Raw genomic sequence first — 15,709 nt, forward strand, 5'->3', positions numbered from 1 at the left:
TTCACCCATTTTGTTCAGATTTTATTTTGAGGGTCTCTGACAAACTTCGAACATCAAACAAATGCTGTCAAACACCTGACAAACTTTGTCCAACAACAAAGATTTATAACCCCAGCTTTTGGACATACACCAGTGAATAGTGTCAAGTCGCACTGAGGGAACTGTTAACATCCACAATGTACACCAAATTTGTCTGGGAATTTTGATAATCTCAGACAGCTACTGACATCTCAGACAGCTACTGACATCTACATCTCTCTGGATGCAAATTCCAAAAGCAAAACACACACAAACACAAAACTGAATTGGAGATTAAAGGCTTTATAATTAGCAAGAAGCGAATATATGAATCCCATGCACTTAGATTCTAGGGTTAAGCTGTCATTGACCTAACTGGGGCAGAATCAGGTTCCTCTTCTGAGGCAAGTTCTTTAATTACTGTGTATAGCAGAGGACCATCTGCTGCCTTTGGTAGCTATTGCTTGTGGTTTTGTAACACTCCAAGAAACGTAGCAGCGCCGGCCTAACAAACCAGGCCACAGCAAACAAAGATTTGTATAAATAAAAGCATATCAGACTTTTATAATTGCAACGTAATTTTATATCAGTGGCTCAGCGGATCAAAAATTGTGCAAACATTACATGACCAGGCGTCGCCCCAGCCCCCAGGGATCATAAGGAAGAAATAAAGACTCTGATGTTACATGGAATTAAAATTAGGCCACAACTTTATTAAACTTCTGAATGTAGGAAACCCTTGGTTGAGGCCTTGGGCGTGTATCCCTCCCAGACCTCCAGCTGGGGGGAACTGGGGCTCATCAGGGTAAATGGGATATGGGGGTGCTCTGCGAGACGTAGGTGTAGCAGGCAGCCCAGCCCATATCCCCGCATGCAGGTAGTTCACTGACAACCTTTCAGTGTAGGGCCAGTGACACCCAATATATATCACCCCTTTAAGAGGGGGACCCTGGAATCGCCGTCGCGGGGGGGGGGTGAGTCACCACTTCACGCCCCCCCAATATAGGGAAGACAAGAATAAAGGATTTCACCCAAGGCCATAACTGCCAAAGTTGTGTTGAATTGCTACGGGGAAGACAAAACCTGCCAATGCTGGGAAATTTCTTCCTAGTCCTTCAACAGCAACCAGTCAAAGACCGTAGCAGCACCAGCTAAACAGGAAGAAAAAGTTAACCTGTAAACAAGAAAACAATACACTAAGGGAGGGTAGGGAGGGTGAATCTCCAGAGCCGACTGCCGGACGATTGTCGGCTCCACCCCCTATTTATAAATGGGGCTGGCCCCACCTCCAAGCAAGAAACTTGATTACTGGGACTGGGCGTGAACCTCCAAAAATTCACACTGAGAGGCAGGCCAGTCCCTGTTTGCCAGTAAGCTCCCTGGGAACTGTAGCACCATGCGCGCGATCCCGCAAAGGGCACCCACAATGTCAAGTGTGAGTGCTCATTTCAACAGTGATGCTTTTAAGTATGGGGAGGGGAAATGTGATGTGTTTTCAAAGAGAGCAGTGTTTTGGATCCAGTGTGCGAATGGAAAGGCACTTTGGCTAGTGCAAGATGAAAGGCATGTGGTGCAACTGCCTTGTGCAAACGGAAAGGCACTTTGGCTTGTGCAAATGGAAAGGCAGTATGGTTTGCACTAGATGACCTCCCTGTATTCTGTTAACCCCACTCTCCTGCAGTACTTGATTCTGCCCCATTCTGGATAATTTATTTTATTTATTTATTGAACTTATATACCGCCCTGTTTATCCTCAAGTGTAAACTTCCAGGAGGTGCCAGAGGCTGCAGTGGGAAGGGGAGGGGGGGACAAGGAAGACCTCTTGCACAAGTAACTCACAAGTAACATTTTTATGGACCCTATCCCGTCAGTGAGAACCTAGGCGACTGGGGTTTGAATCCCCATTTAGCCACGACGCTCACTGCATTAATCTTGGCCACTCTCAGTCTCTCAGACTAAATTTCGTGCTTATACCTCTAAACATTTTGTGAATCTTTGTACTTTTGTCCGTTTACTGTTATTGCTTTTCCCTGATTTGAACTATAAAATGATGGTTTTCTCAAGTCAAAATGAGAGAACCCCCTAAACATCTTTTTAGGAAAGAAAGAGCACTGCCTAAATCTATTCACAGGGTGGCGCTGAGTACTTAATTCGTTCCGGAGGTCCGTTCTTAACCTGAAGCACCACTTTAGCTAATGGGGCCTCCTGCTGCTGCCGCGCCGCCGGAGCATGATTTCTGTTCTCATCCTGAAGTAAAGTTCTTAACCTGGAGAATGATTTCTGGGTTAGCGGAGTCTGTAACCTGAAGCGCATGTAACCTGAGGTACCACTGTACTTAATTCGTTCTGGAGGTGCGTTCTTAACCTGAAACTGTTCTTAACCTGAGGTACCACTTTAGCTAATGGGGCCTCCCGCTGCCGCCGTGCCGCCGGAGCACGATTTCTGTTCTCATCCTGAAGTAAAGTTCTTAACCCGAGGTACTATTTCTGGGTTAGCGGAGTCTGTAACCTGAAGCATATGTAACCTGTAGCATCTGTAACCCGAGGTACCACTGTAATGGGAAATCTAATGGGAAATGTGCTTACTGATCCATTTCATACTAACTGGGTGGAGCTACGGAAGAACTTAATACATGGATAGGCAAACTAAGGCCCGGAGGCTGGATCCGGCCCAATTGCCTTCTAAATCCGGCCCACAGACGCTCCGGGAATCAGCGTGTTTTTACATGAGTAGAATGTGTCCTTTGTTTAAAATGCACCTCTGGGTTATTTGTGGGGCCTGCCTGGTGTTTTTACATGAGTAGAACGTGTGCTTTTATTTAAAATGAATTTCTGGGTTATTTGTGGGGCACTGGAATTTGTTCATTCCCCCCACCCAAAAAAATAGTCCGGTCCCCCACAAGGTCTGAGGGACAGTAGACCTGCCCCCTGCTGAAAAAGTTTGCTGACCCCTGACCTAATAGATTGGGACAGAAGCAGGAGGAGACATAGTGGGGAAAAGGAAAAGTCAGGCAGAATTTTGTGGGTCAGAGGTGAAACAAGGGTAGAATCTTGGAACACAGACATATGCTGAATTTAAGGCGGGGATAACCTTACAATCTTATGGAAAGCCGATAATTCCATCTTAGAATCAGAGAATCATGGAACAGTGCAGTTGGAACAGTTGGAAGGGAATCCCAACTTGATTTATTACAAATATTTTGTCACCGCCCATTTTGTACAAACATTTGGAAACATTTTCTAAAGATGTATTTAACTTGGTGGGTGTTGAATAGTGGGTAGACATGGCAGACGACACAGCGATTTCTCCAAAGCAGCTCTTTATTTTGTAAGCTAGAACAGAAAACTGAACAGCAAACAGCTCAGCCGGCCTGCTTTTATAGGCAGCCGGCTATCAACATTGTAGCAACAACAACCCAGGGTTTCCCGCCTAAAATAACTGACGTGGACCTGAGTGAAAACTACATACACAATACTCCTGGTGGCCTGGGTGAGAACTTCAGTACATAACAGTGGGAAAGAAGCCAGGCCTGATTTTAATCAACAAAATACAATATCGATGTTTCTAAACCTTTAAATAGCTTCAGCAACCTCGGCAACAATCGTGAACATACTCACTAGGGCATAAGCCCCTCTGAAAATTATTTATTATTTATTGTTTATTAAATTTGTACGCTGCCCTTCATCTGTAGATGTCAAGGCATAGAGATACAAGATAAAACACAGACTTGTAAAAGAGTATTGGGAAATGACCCATAACTAATTGAAAAAAAATACGTTTAAAAGTACCTTCCCCCCAAAAAACAGAGTCCTTTTTGTCCTTTTCGTTGGGGATAATTCAGACGGAAATTCCCAGGTGTCAAAAAAGGTTATTTATGTATGCCACTACTGTGGCCCGGGTTTCGTTAGCCCCAAATTGGAAAACAAGAGAGGTCCCAACCAAAGAAGAATGGCAACTTAAATTGATGTAATATGTGCAGCTTGCAGACTTAACATATAGAATAAGAGAACAAGAAGAACATTCGTTTAAAGAAGATTGGAAAATGTTTATTGAATATATGGGGGGAAATTGTGTGCACTTGAAAACGCTGGCAGCATTAAGATAAATTCAACAGTCTAAATAAGTTTTGATGGATGGAATAATGGAATATTGAATGGTTTAGTTTATGTAAAATGTGCAGGGATTTATGGTATGCAAAATGAACCATGGAAAGAGAAGAAGGGAAGTCATTGATATTTTATGGGTGTTTAAACGAGTATTTAAAATCGCAAAACAAAAAAATCACACACAGACACAAACAAACAAACACAAGATAAAACACAAAATATATAATAAAAACAAGAACAAACCAAACCAATAACATCCCTCCGCGCTCCCACAAACACATTTAAAAAGACATGGGATGTTAGCCAAAAGCTTGGTTGAAGGGGAACGTTTTCACCTGGTACCTAAAGATGTATAATGAAGGTGCCAGCCAAACCTTCCTGGGAAGACCATTCCACAAATGGGGAGCCACTACAGAAAAGGCCCAGTCTCGTGTTGCCACCCTCCGGACCTCTTGTAGAGGAGACACACAAAGAAGGGGCTCAGAGTCCGGGAAGGTTCATACGGAAAGTGGTGGTCCTTGAGGTTACCTTGGGAGTTACTTCCAACGTTAACACACAATGGATTGAATGGCCAATTGGTAAACTCAGCTTTCCAGGTGCACTTGCTAAGAATTTGCTTTCACTGAAAACTCTTACCGTCTTTTCAGTGATCCAGCTTCCAAGTCAATGTGTTTTGTGAGCAAGGATGGTTGGTGTTTGTGTGGGAAGGGGCAGCTGAGCTGCTTTTTAAGTGACTGGATTTCCTACCCTATATCATTCATCCTATGCAAACATAATCAAAAACATCCACAGCTTGCTCTTAGTAGAAAGATCCATCAACCTAAAATTTTATAAGTTTTGGGAGTAAATGGTAGAAAAAGGTAAAGGACCCCTGGACGGTTAAGTCCAGTCAAATGAGACTATGGGGTTGCAGCTCTCATCTTGCTTTCAGGCCGAGGGAGCCGGCGTTTGTCTGTAGACAGCTTTCTGGGACATGTGGCCAGCAGGACTAAACCGCTTCTGGTGCAACAGGACACCGTGATGGAAACCAGAACGCACGGAAACTCCGTTTACCTTCCTTCCGCACCGGTACCTATTTATCTACTTGCCCGGGCGTGCTTTCAAACTGCTAGGTTGGCATGAGCTGGGACAGAGCAACAGGAGCTCACTCCCTTGCCGGGATTCGAACCGCCGACCTTCTGATCGGCAAGCCCAAGAGGCTCCATGGTTTAGACCACCCTGGGTGCAACAATAAGTTCTCCTCTTCCCCTTCTGAAAACACGTTCTAAAGTCTATGTAGATTGGCAGAAGTGTACAGTACAAGTGAATTAAAAACAACATAAAGGAATCTACCTTGTCAACTCAGGTGCTCGGCTCCCGGTTTCTCCAGTGTAACCACCAACGTCCTTGATTGGTAGATGCTCAGGCAAATGTGGCTCCTCAGCTGTGTTTCCCCTCGAAGATAGAAAGATCTGGAGAGGAGATTGAGGCCTCAGGATCATGATGACCCTAACAGAAATAGCTCTGTACAGGTAAGAGGATTACTATAAAGGAATTAGCAAATTCTGTTAATTAGCGTGGACCAATGAAATGTCAGGCTTCCCAAAGGTTTAAAGGATTTGATACATAGATATAATTGAGAAGAAAACAGAGGGAGGGTGGGGGAAGAGAGAAAAGAAAGAGCCAGTCATAGTTGTGAATGGGATCTAAATATTGTGGCCAGTTCTTCCACAAGGCATCACTAGCAGGAAAAATTAGAGGAGGAACCTTCAGGTGTTTGAAAAAAGTTTTAAGAATAATATTTTTCAGAATAATATTTTTTAAGGGGCATGGTTTACATGGCAATTCTCACCAAGTGGATGAGTTTTGCTGTATTGTGTTTCCTCTTTTTTCCTACCCCAGCCAACAGATGGATAAAACCCCCTGTTATCTGTAGAAATAGAAATAAGCATATCTTCCTAATTGTACCACTATTCAGACCGAGCAAAAGTCACAGTGGCATGCTTTGTTCCTACTCTGGCAAGCTTAACACCAGCTGTACCATTTTGTCCCAAGCGCTTTGCCATATTTCAGGAAACCTTTTTGTCTTTCTGCCCTTTAGGGTATACTTTGTGCAGTCCTGCACAGTGTACAATCTAGCCTCAGGAGAGGTTGGCAATGAGTCTCATATTTTGAGCCAGGGGATGAGAACATGTCCTCATAACTGGCTTGCAAGATTTCTATCCATAATATCCCTTTGCAGCCATATAAACTGTGATGGGGAATTCTTTTTGCTCCTTTTAGTCCTGCAGAGGCTTGTTTTTATCATGGCACTGTGGGTTAAACCACAGAGCCTAGGACTTCCAATCAGAAGGTCTGCGGTTCGAATCCCCGCGACGGGGTGAGCTCCCGTCACTCGGTCCCTGCTCCTGCCAACCTAGCAGTTTGGAGGCACGTCAAAGTGCAAGTAGATAAATAGGTACCGCTCTGGCGGGAAGGTAAACGGTGTTTCCGTGTGCTGCTCTGGTTCGCCAGAAATGGCTTAGTCATGTTGGCCACATGACCTGGAAGCTGTACGCCGACTCCCTCAGCCAATAAAGCGAGAGGAGCGCTGCAACCGCAAAGTCGACCACGACTGGACCTAATGGTCAGGGGTCCCTTTACCTTTACCTTATAAGACCCTGGGAGATACTTTTTATATAAGATGTTGGGAAACAGCATACACATGACTTTAGCCACAATCTTTATTCTACATCTGTTCTGCTGTTTCTTAGGAAATACTGTGTTTTGATGCACTTTCCCCTAAACCAGCTTTGGACCAAATTGAGGAATGGGGTGAATTAGCTGCATCTTAAGCCAGTACTGTGTAACCACTAATAGTCACAGAAGACAATGCAAACAGTTCTATATGGTGAAGTTTTGCTTTCATTTTTAACATTTCACTGTGGTCAGATCGCTAATAAAATACTATAGTTGTATACAGGAAACTATCCATTAACAGTTCAGCTTGCTCATTTCAGTGTGTTCTTCCTAAAGAGCTGTTTTTAGAGCTTAACCCTACTTTCTGAAACAGCTAATTTAATCCAGCTAATTGCTGATTATAAACAGTACAAATATTAATTTAGCTCTTGGGTACATCCCTTTGGGTTCCTTGAGCTTTGCAATGGAAGAAACAAGTGGTACATTTTTTTTCTGTCATGAGCTGCTATTGCTGTGAATTTATCTCTTTCAGAATGGCATCATTCTCTTCTCCCAAGGTAGTGTGGTGCCTTTTTGGGAGGCCTGGCTTTAAATTTAGCTTTTTTGGGGGTGGGGTATATAAAAATTTACTCTCCGGTATTATAAATCTTTGTCTTCCTTTGTACTTTAAGGTTTACGTGCCTCCGTGGAGATGTTGCAGACAAAGAAATTAGAAGTTCCAAAATGCTTCATACAGTAGTTTTCTCGCCAGGCCACGAGGCAACCCAGTTCCTTATAAATACATGAAATGAATGAAAAATACTGCGTTACACTGTGGACAAATACAGTTCTGCGTAGTTTGATTTGTACATGAATGCATATTATTTCATCTCCTAGATGGCCTTCCTGCCAGTAGGGGATGCTCTTTTTCTTTGAGAAGCTGTGTTCAGAGTAAAGTATTAAAAACAACACATGGTTAAGGGTTTCTTCATATGGTATAGGTCTCTGTATACCATATTCTAGGGGACGTGGGTGGCGCTGTGGTCTAAACCACTATGCCTCTTGGGCTTGCTGATCAGAAGGTTGGCTGTTCGAATCCCTGCGACGGAGTGAGCTCCCATTACTCTGTACCAGCTCCTGCCAACCTAGCAGTTCAAAAGCACGCCAGTACAAGTAGATAAATAGGTACCATTGCGGCGGGAATGTAAACGGTGTTTCTGTGCACTCTGGTTTCCATTACGGTGTCCCGTTGCACCAGAAGCGGTTTAGTCCTGCTGGCCACATGATCCAGAAAGCTGTCTATGGACAAATGCTGGCTCCCTCAGCATGAAAGTGAGATGAACGCCACAACCCCATAGTCACCTTTGACTGGACTTAGCCGTCCAGGGGTCCTTTACCTTTTTTTATATAGGTCCCTGTATGACGGCCAGTGATGTAAGTGGATTGGTTTGAATAGGACTCACACCTCATAACTAAGCTTAGATTACCAGCATAACATGCTATCTTTATCACTGGTGTTTGGCCACATATTTTTTGAAACATTTCAAATGGAAATTCAGGAAACACATATCTGAGAACCATGGCTGGCTAAAGTCATGGAAAACACACGCAAGCTTTCACCTTCATGGAAATGCTGTGGTAAGTGGAGTGGCTGGCAGTTCTGGAGAATAGATCTACAATTTTTACACATTTGCATCGAGTCACCGCCAATCAAAGTATTAGCTCAGCCATGCTTTTAACAATAATAAAATTTGTTCTGAACCAACTAGAAACCTAAAGAGAATATTGGACTAAGTGCCATAAGCCTGAGGCAAATGGGTGGGTAGATATTTTTTTTAATAGAGATTATTCCTTTGGCTCATGTACTATGAACAGCTTTTTGGCATGCACACGGAACATTTTGCTCAAGCATCTCTGATGTTACAGATAAAATAATATTAACTGAAGACATTTGAAATATGTTCCAACTGGAAAAAAAATTAACAAGCCCACTGCACAAAGTCCAGATACATTTTCCTATCTTGGCAATGCTCTTCTGCAAAATGCTATGTTGAATAATAACATTACTTATTGTCTTAGTGTGCCATCTCTGCTTTCAGCATGTTCTTTCAAAGTATCACGAGAAGCACATGGCTTTGATTTCTCCATTAATGTCAATTTTATCAAGCTTTTGTCTTATGTATATGTAATTTAAAAAGAAAGAAAAGGTCTCTAGTTCATCAGTTTTTTAAAAATAATAATGAATACGATCAATTTGCTTTCACTTCTTTCTGTTTTAAAATTGTATCCTTTTCTAGCAACTATTGGATGGGTAGATTAGATATCCCTTAAAAGTCACATTTAGCCAGCACTTATGGGCATAAGGGGGCACTGTTGTATAAGTGAGCTCTTTCCCTATTCAGAATAGCTTTGTGCTTTGCGTGGAATTTTCTGCTGCATTCTGAGTGACTTTTTAAAATTGTAGGCAACAAGCATAATCGGGGAAAAGCAAACATTTGGTAAAGATTTCTGCCCCTCCCCTGAAGCATGACAGTTTCAAAATGAAAGTTAAGACAGGAAAAGGTTTGGCTTTGCCCTAATTAAAACCCTTTCTGGAGATCATCTGCTATAGAGAACAGACATTGTTTGAGGCAGCTTTAATCTAAACCGGAAGCAAGTCATTTAAGACAAGGCAGTTACTGCCCTTATTACCTGCCTGTTGTTAGGATTCCAAACATTTTTTTGCTGCTGTTTGTTAGTAGCAAGAGCTGCAAGAAAGCTCTCAGATAGCGCAAGGAGCCTGGAGTTTGAGATTTTTTTAAAAAACAATTTTTTACTTGATTTTACAAATACAGAATTATAACAATATAAATTACATATCCATATTTAGAGATTTTCCACAATCTCTGGACTTCCCACCTTCCCCTCTATAGGTCCTATTGTACATCTTCTCAACTGCATATTATTTCATAATCCATATTTTATATCTCTCCATATTGTCCATAATATTTGCTATTTGTTATTAGAATCTTGCTACTCTTTCCATCTGCTTACAGTGGTCTCCTAGATAAATTATATTCCCGTCCCCCTTCCCATTCTTTATTGAAGTTTAGGTCTTCTTGGTTCCTGAGCTGTAATCCATCAACTTGGTTTGCCATTCTTCTCTGCTAGGGTCTTTGTTTTCTTTCCATCTCTGGGCTAGTATGGAGATTCTAGGTCGGGTCTGTGTGCTGTGAGTTATCTGGCACCGGATATACCAGTTAATACATTTTAGATTGTATGTCATTGTTCACGTCAAGAAATTTGTCTTGTAGCTGCTTGTGCTGAGCTATTCCTGGATGATTGGAAGGGCAGACTGTGGCATAGCTGTCAACCGTCCCTTATTTGGCGGGAAAGTCCCTTATCCCAGCGCTGTGTCCCGCTGCTGTCCCTTATTGATGATGTCACTTAAATTTCCCAGGTTTCAAAGGAAGCAGCTCCTCTCCCTCCCTCCCTGCCGGCAAGGGAGGAGGGAGGCTCCAACTGTGTTGCTTGGCTGCGTTGCTCACCCAATAAGAAGTCTGAGAACGACTGGGGGGTGGAGCTTGCATGCCTTGTGCCAATCAAATCGGCTGCGTTGCCTGGGGACTCGCCTTTGCTCAGCGCTTCCCAGCGGAGAGGTGACGGTGGTTTCCCTTGCTGCATCCCGTTTGCCGGGTTGCTGCGCTGTGGGAACCACCACTTGAGGCTTCGTTTGGCTGCTGGCTGGGCTTTCTGCCTTTGGCTCGGAGGGGCTCAGAAGTTGAACATACCTGTGATTGGAAAATCCCTTATTTTGGCTGCTGGTCCCTTATTTTCCAGGCTGCTGGTCCCTTATTTTCAAATCTGTAAGTTGACAGCTATGGACTGTGGCACTTAGTTAAAACGTAAGAAGCTTGCTAGATCGGGTCAAAGGCCTACTCTATTACCACAGTGACCAGCCAAATGCCTATAGCAAATCCACAGGCAGGACCCAAACACAATGGCACTCCCCGTTCCATGATTACCAGCAGCCAGGATCCTGACTTATGCGGCACCCAGAAATGAGTATCTTTGGGTCCCGCACAAGACCAAAAGATGATAATAATAAAAAATAATAATAATAATAATAATAATAATAATAATAATAATAATAATTTATTTATTTATACCCCGCCCATCTGGCTGGGTTTCCCCAGCCACTCTGGGTGGCTTCCAACAAAATATTAAAAACAATACAGCGTCAGACATTAAAAACGTCCCTAAACAGGACCGCCTTCAGTTGTCTTTTAAAAGTAAAATAGTTGCTTATTGCCTTGACATCTGCTGGGAGGGCGTTCCACAGGGCAGGCGTCACTACCCAGAAGGCCCTCTGCCTGGGACATTCCGGGATCCAATCAGAAGCCAGGATGGCATCTGTAATTCCAGGATGTCCCCGTCAAATTGTGACAGTTGGGGATGGGGTATGATACCATGCAATCGCAGTGCCACCTCAATTTGTCTCCTCCGCTATCGATTTTCATTCCACCTGTAACTAAACAGAGAAGAAACGATAAGGGAGAGGAAATGACAAGGCAGACATACAACAGGAATTTCCCTTATGTGCCAGGAAATGATTGAAGATCCAAAGTCTTCTGGGAAAGCTTGCAGTAGAAGGAGGAAGGGAGGGATTAGAAACATGCACAGGTGTTTTAAATAGGATCATACAATTGCTTTAGGGACTTAGGACGGACTCTCCAGTGGCTCCCTAACATCTGTCTCACTTGCATCGTGGAATAATTTCTTTATCTTCACTCTTCCCCTGCCAACACAATAAACGGAGGCCACCTTCGTCCTTGAATGCCGCTAGCACAGATTGCCCTGAGCTGGCTCCGTATATGCAGAATATCCTAATGTTGCCTTCTAAAAATGCGCTGAACGTATAAAATGAATATTCTTTTGGGCAGACATATACCGTACTTTTCCGTGTATAAGACTAGGTTTTCCCCCCTTGCAAATCATGCTTAAAAGTGGGGGTTGTCTTATACATGAGTAGTGCATAGAGTGGACATTTGATTGGCTGCTACTGCGGCTGTAGGCGGCTATTGTGCGTGTTATTGGTTGCTGCATCAATGGGTGGTGTTGATTGGGCGATGCTGTGGCAAATGAGCAGTCGATTTGCAGCTTCTGCTGGCGAGGAGACAGATGGGAAGTGTTTTTTGCTCAACAACTCTGGGCAATCCTCCCCCAAAAAGCTTTTTGCCACCCCCCCATTTTCTGAAATTTCAGTCCCTCAAAATAGGGGGTGTCTTATACATGGGGGCATCTTATAGACAGAAAAGTACAGTAGTTTGTTCTAATAACATTAATTATTTAAATAATAATAACAATATTATTTATATGTCACCCATTGGATAGGGTTTCCCAAGCCACTCTGGGCAGCCCCCAACAAAATATTAAAAAGACAATAAAACACCAGCTATTTAAAAACTTCCCTGTGCCTTCAGAATTAATCATAATTTGGGTTTAGTCTGATTTGGATTCATAGTTACCTGAGCATAGTAATATCTTTGGCTCAATGTTCATCAGTCTTTGTATGTTTGCTTCTAGGTTTGGAACATGAAATCTCCATTGAATGTAGAGATATCGGAATTAAATTTGGAACTCATAGTAGGGACAACAGCATACTTTTCAAGTTTAAACATGACACAGAAACCACTACTCTCACCCCAGAGAATGAGAAAGGAAGATATAAATAGTGTGATGTGGTACAGTGGTGCCCCGCAATACGAATGCCTCGCAAGACGAAAAACTCGCAAGACGAAAGAGTTTTCCGTTTTTGAGGCGCTTCGCAAGACGAATTTCCCTATGGGCTTGCTTCGCAAGACGAAAACGTCTTGCGAGTTCTTGCAAGTTTTTTCCCTTCCCCCCCTTTTTCTAAGCCACTAAGCCGCTAATAGCCGCTAAGCCGCTAATGGCCGTGCTTCGCAAGACGAAAAAATCGCTAGACAAAGAGACTCGCGGAACGAATTATTTTCGTCTTGTGAGGCACCACTGTAGCTTCATTGACTATTGATCCCTTCATTGACTTCATAGATCCCTGTGTTAAGAATGAGAAATGATGGAAAGAAGACAAAGTCCCTACTAGAGAAGAATGGCAAACTAAGCTGTTGGATTACGCCAAAATGGCAAAACTGACCGGAACGCTCAGGAACCAAGAAAACCAAAACTTTAAGAAAGAATGGGGAAAATTTCTAACTTATCTGGGAGATCACTGTAAGCAGATGAAAACATTAGCAGGACTACAATAACACTTGTAATGTAGCAAATATTATGGACAAAATGGAGTGACATAAAATATGGATGACAGTGGTACCTCAGGTTACAGATGCTTCAGGTTACAGACGCTTCAGGTTACAGACTCCACTAACCCAGAAATAGTTCCTCGGGTTAAGAACTTTGCTTCAGGATGAGAACAGAAATCATGCTCCAGCAGTTTCAGGTTAAGAACGGACAGGGTAAGAACAGTTTCAGGTTAAGAACGGACCTCCGGAACGAATTAAGTTCTTAACTTGAGGTACCACTGTACTGAATAATATGCAGTTGAAAAAGTTGACAATAGGACCCATAGACTGGAGGTGGAAAGCCCAGAGATTTGGAGGAATCTCTAAATATGGATATGTATTTTGTATTGTTAGAATTTTATACTTGTAAAACCAAATAAAAATTATTTCCAGAGAGAGAGAGAGAGAGAGAGAGAGAGAATGAAAAATGAAAGTTGCTATGCATATTTGGGGCATTTCACACAGGGTGTCAACTCCACTGCCCCACTCCAGCCCATATCCTTCTTGCTATCTTTAGGTTTTTTGTTGCAGAACTTTTGTTGCAGAACTCAAATTCTTCACAATACACTCTGCTGCAAAGTTCAAATTGCAAAGTTCAGATTGACCCCGTAGATTAACTCCCTGCTTAGTAACACAATATCAGAAGGGAGGGCTCTTGAACATTGTGTTTTAGTACTTCATTCAATGTATGCCCCATGTTCTCTCCAACGAGTTTGGGTAGCATGCAAGGACTTGCCCCATTTTATCACAACATTCCCTTGAAGTTTGGCTAGACTAGAAGAGATCACCAAGTGCTAATAGTTTTATGACACAGTAAAGGATTTGATCTCGAGTCTTCCACAGTCCATAAAAACTTTTACTGGTTAACACAGGTTTTCCTTTTGCTATGGAACCACACTTCATCTGATTATTTGGAATCAGAATTTCATTTCACGAGAAGATGAAAGGGACAAGCCTTGCGATATTGAGAGATGTGCAGTCTTTTCAAAGCTGAAGCTTCTTGCAAAACCGAACCACCGTATCACTTGTGGTTCCCTAAGCCCTCTACAGGAAAGGAGGGAGAGCGTGCAAGTGAAAGATGAGAAGCCCTAAAATGGAAAAGGTCACCCAGTTCAATTCCCCGCTAAAACCAGACTTGCAAAAGAAAACAAAAGTTTTGTCCAGTCGATGACTCAACAAATGGTAGGCCGGTCAATATGAGGCTGTGATGACGAGTCTTTGATGATAACATTGGCTAGGAATATCTACCCAACTGTATTTTATGCTCAGAGTTCAAATTATTATACAGGGCGTTGGCAACATCTGACAACAAATATGGTTGAGCTTGAAAGCTATTTTATGAAACATTTTATGACTTGCAATATTATGGAAGCAGGCCAAGAAAAAGCAATTACTTTACCCGCTCTGGAGGTTTTTGTAAAAAGCAGAATATACGTTGCTATCTGACGTTCAGCATGTTCATGTCTAGGTCATGCTATCCCTAAGATCATTTTTCTCTTTTTTAAAAAAGATAAAATTTGCTTCTAGTTTCAATGCCGCTACTGTCCATTTACTTCACTTGAAAAACAGCCATTAAATATCTGTTTTATTCTGCTGCTATTTATTTTGGGTGTTTATTGTTTTGCACTTTGGAGAGGCAGAGTTTATGCTCTTTAAAGCCCTATACCTTTAAAGGCCTATACGGCCTAGGACCCTCGTACCTATGGGACCGCCTCTTCTGGTATTCCCCACGGAGGACCTTATGGTCTTCAAACAAAAACATCTTGGAGGTCCTGGGCCACAGGGAGGTTAGGCTGGCCTCAATTAGAGCCAGGGCTTTTTTGGCCGTGGCCCCGATCTGGTGGAACGCTCTGTTATAAGAGACTAGAGCCTTGCAGGACTTGACATTTTTCCGCAGGGCCTGCAAGACAGAGCTGTTCCGCCAGGCCTTTGGCCAAGGCACAGTCTGACCCCCTCCTTTGGTAATCCTCACAGAACTCTAGCCCAGTGGTTGCCATTTATTTGATTTTGAATTGATTTTAGAATGGATTGATTTTAGAATGCTGTATTATTTTACTGTTGTTAGTTGCTCTGAGCCCGGCTTTGGCTGGGGAGGGCGGGATATAAATAAATAAATAAATAAATAAATAAATAAATAAATAAATAATAATTATGAGCAAATGGTGCATCAGGCTAGGTTATAAGGAACATATCCCCCTCAGTGCAGTTCCAGCAATAAAGAGCAACACATGCAACATGGTTACAGCCTTTATAATGAGGGATGATTGAATATACAAAAAAGAAACATGCCTGGGGTTGCCAACCCACCATTCAAGCAGGGCTCCTGTGCGTTTGACAGCTGGTACCAGGTGTACTGTTTCCTTCCATCACTTTGTTATTACCAGCTGTGTAACCGTCTATCACCGAGCTTGCAAAAGTGCAGGAGGCCCTCTGGAACATCTCAGTGGACAACCCTACAGGGGAACAGCAACAACAGCATGGGAGAAAGGTTTGCTTCATTTCACACTTTAATTGGTAAAGGTAACAAGGTAAAGGACACCTGGACGGTTAAGTCCAGTCAAAGGCGACTATGGGGTTACGGCGCTCATCTTGCTTTCAGGCCGAGGGAGTTGGCGTTTGTCCACAGACAGCTTTCCGGATCATGTGGCC

General features: G+C 42.9%; 1 protein-coding gene and 1 pseudogene across 2 annotated transcripts in view; one reads left to right on the top strand and one right to left on the bottom strand.

The window, feature by feature from the left end:
- Positions 1–7,674, bottom strand: part of PDC (phosducin) — a 28,174-nt gene extending 20,500 nt beyond the window's left edge. The window contains exons 1-2 of the mRNA XM_083744012.1: positions 7,593–7,674; positions 5,457–5,575 (exon numbers count right to left, since the gene is read on the bottom strand). The gene's annotated coding sequence lies outside the window, so the exon portion shown is untranslated. The remainder of the gene's footprint in view (positions 1–5,456; positions 5,576–7,592) is intronic.
- The window catches only part of LOC310846869 (small nuclear ribonucleoprotein Sm D2 pseudogene), a 226,196-nt pseudogene that overhangs the window by 48,309 nt on the left and 162,178 nt on the right, over positions 1–15,709 (top strand). The gene's annotated exons all lie outside the window — the stretch shown is intronic.

Source organism: Podarcis gaigeae (genome assembly GCF_964106915.1).
Source record: "Podarcis gaigeae genome assembly, chromosome: 6".
Classification (NCBI taxonomy): Eukaryota; Metazoa; Chordata; class Lepidosauria; order Squamata; family Lacertidae; genus Podarcis; species Podarcis gaigeae.